Source organism: Nicotiana tabacum, chromosome 3 (genome assembly GCF_000715075.1).
Source record: "Nicotiana tabacum cultivar K326 chromosome 3, ASM71507v2, whole genome shotgun sequence".
Lineage (NCBI taxonomy): Eukaryota > Viridiplantae > Streptophyta > Magnoliopsida > Solanales > Solanaceae > Nicotiana > Nicotiana tabacum.
In genome coordinates this window covers 24,863,272-24,865,837 of record NC_134082.1, presented here as the reverse complement: position 1 = coordinate 24,865,837, position 2,566 = coordinate 24,863,272, and the positions used below count along the sequence as shown (strand labels likewise).

At 37.6% G+C, this 2,566-nt stretch overlaps 1 non-coding gene across 1 annotated transcript; it reads left to right on the top strand.

Moving 5' to 3' along the window:
- The first annotated feature begins 266 nt into the window (after nt 1-266).
- On the top strand, nt 267-373 carry LOC142179646 (small nucleolar RNA R71). The gene has a single exon (XR_012708191.1). It is a non-coding gene; the product is annotated as a small nucleolar RNA R71 (small nucleolar RNA).
- The last annotated feature ends 2,193 nt before the right edge of the window (nt 374-2,566 follow it).

Below are 2,566 nucleotides of genomic sequence, written 5' to 3'. Positions count from 1 at the left end.
AAGGGAAGCTTACTTATTTCTTTGGCCATGGCATCAAGATGTACCTACACAGATGTATTAGTATCAACCTGGTGAACACCAGTTGATCTTCTTCTTTCAGCAATCTCAGAGGGCTACTGATTTGCATCTTCAAATAACTCATATAGAAGAGTGACTATCTCCTATGGAGTCTTTTTCATCAATGGACCTCCAGCTGCATTGCTCAATGTTCTGTGTGAGGACGGTGTCAAACCATTCCAAAACTCCTACAGTAGCATCCAGAGTTCAATTTTCTATGTTGACATTTTCACACTATCTCCTTAAACCTTTCCCATGCTTCAAATAGAGTTTCAGTCTCGTTCTGGCAGAAGTTATGGATTTCTCTTCTAAACTTGCCCATCTTAGCTTATGAGAAATATTTAGCAAGAAATTTTCTGGTCATCTCCTCCCATGTTCTAATTGATCCTTGGACAAGTTTTGAAGCTAGTGCTTTGCATCATCTTTGAGTGTAAAGGGGAATACCCTCAAGTAAACTGCATCTTGTGACATATCATTATATTGAAAGTTGTTCATTATCTCCTCGAAGTCTATTAGATGATTGTTGGATCTTCGTTCTGCTTTCTTCTAAAGACACAACGATTTTGAAGGGTTTGAAGCAACCCTTGCTTTAATTCGAAATTATTGGTTGCAACTGGAGATGGTCTCGCACATGATAACCTTGGTTGTAGACCTGTCTAGCATAATCGCCAAGTGGTCTACCAGCACCAGGAGCTATGTTTTCGAACTGTTCTACATCCAAAGACTGATTGTGAGCCATTATTCGAGCCCTCTCATCCTCATAAGCAATTTGTGCATCTCTAAGGGCTGCTTCCTCAGCATCCCTTGTAGCTTTCTCTCTTAGTTGGGTTTCCTCCCTCAGAGCCAAACTCACATTATTATCATCTCCAGCCATATTTTCTTTGGTTAGGATTGCCCAACCTTCACTATATTCTCAGGGAGATTTCTTTCATTCCTCAAATATCGCAATTGTTTCTCGATTTCTGGTTCGTATGGTTGACTATGCGCAGACTTGGTGTCCTAGAGAATGGAGTACCACAAACCGTGAGCCTCTTAAAGAATCAACTAATGCAATCCATCTACATTGGGCATACATAGTCTGCTCTGCATCCTCAATGAACCATCGTCCACAATAGTGATCTCCTTAGCATCAGCATGCTGAACCATGTCCTTAAGGACGATCAGATGGGGGTCTTCATATTGACGCTCCCTGCTACGATCATAAAGAGAAGACTGGGAGACCACACAAGTAAAAACTCGTCTTAGCTCAGAAATATCCAATCTAACAAACTGGTTGGCCAAGGCATGGACCTCCAATACCAATGGTATCATGATCCAATTCTATTATAGGTCGTAATGGCACCCAGCACCCTTGCTAGGAAAGCCAACAGTGAACAATCTAGTGATTTTCCTATTTAATAAGTTTTCCAAGTAAATAACTTTCTTTAGGTTAAAAGATTTAATAAATAACAAGTTTAAAATAATTAAAACGAGAGCAGCTGAGTGCAATCATACTATAGAGATAAACCAAAACTGCAACACTACTGGTGTGTGCCAAGACCTGGTGTCACAAGTGTATGAGCTACTAGTAGAATATACAGAAGATTACTACTCTACTATCTGAAATGAAATAGACAAAACAACAAAGAAAAGAAAGACTCTAGTTGCTGCAAAACAGCTTAGAAGAGCAGCTCACCGTGTATTCTCGTAACTGGGATCAAGTATGCGCACCAGACTGATATCCAGATATACCTACCTTTGATAGAGAAGGTTGGGCAATAACCTGTAGCCTGCGCACAGTCAGAGAGCACCAAACGTAAAAAGAGAAAAAAATTAAAATAAAAATAAAGAGAAAAATTCCTAAATTAGCACAACAAACTATTTCAAACACTATTGATTGCCAATCCCCGGCAACGGCGCCACATTTGATTAGCTCAAAACACACACTAAAATATGCTCGCTAGTCAAATATAGTAAATTATAATATCGTATCCACAAGGATTGGAGTTGAAATAGTATTTTCGTAGTCTATAGCTTGATTGCTTTCCAAGATGATCAACAATTGAAAATTATGTGATAAATACAAAAGTTAACTAATAGACTAATTTATTGACTAATGACACTCAACGTAAGTAACGAGTAAGAAAAGATATCAATGGGAGAAAATATGGTTGATAGGATAGGTGCAAGACAATTGTTTCGGATCTAACAATAGATAATTCACTTATAATATCAAGTGAGTCTATCGAATACACTCAATTATTTGTTAACACATTCAGCAGAAACTCTACTCTCTATTAAGTTTAACCTCACAATATGAACTAAATTAAGCTTGGTGAAGATATGCAAGAATTCGTAATGGATTGGTCTCTAAGAAAACCTCTTTCGATTATTCTCCTAATTAGGTTAATCCACAATTCAACTAGTCTCTTTCGATTACTTAGAAGATTTAATGAATTTGACCCACAAAAGATAACACAGAAAATATCACACGATTACATGAACTAGTGAATATAGATGCAACAATTAA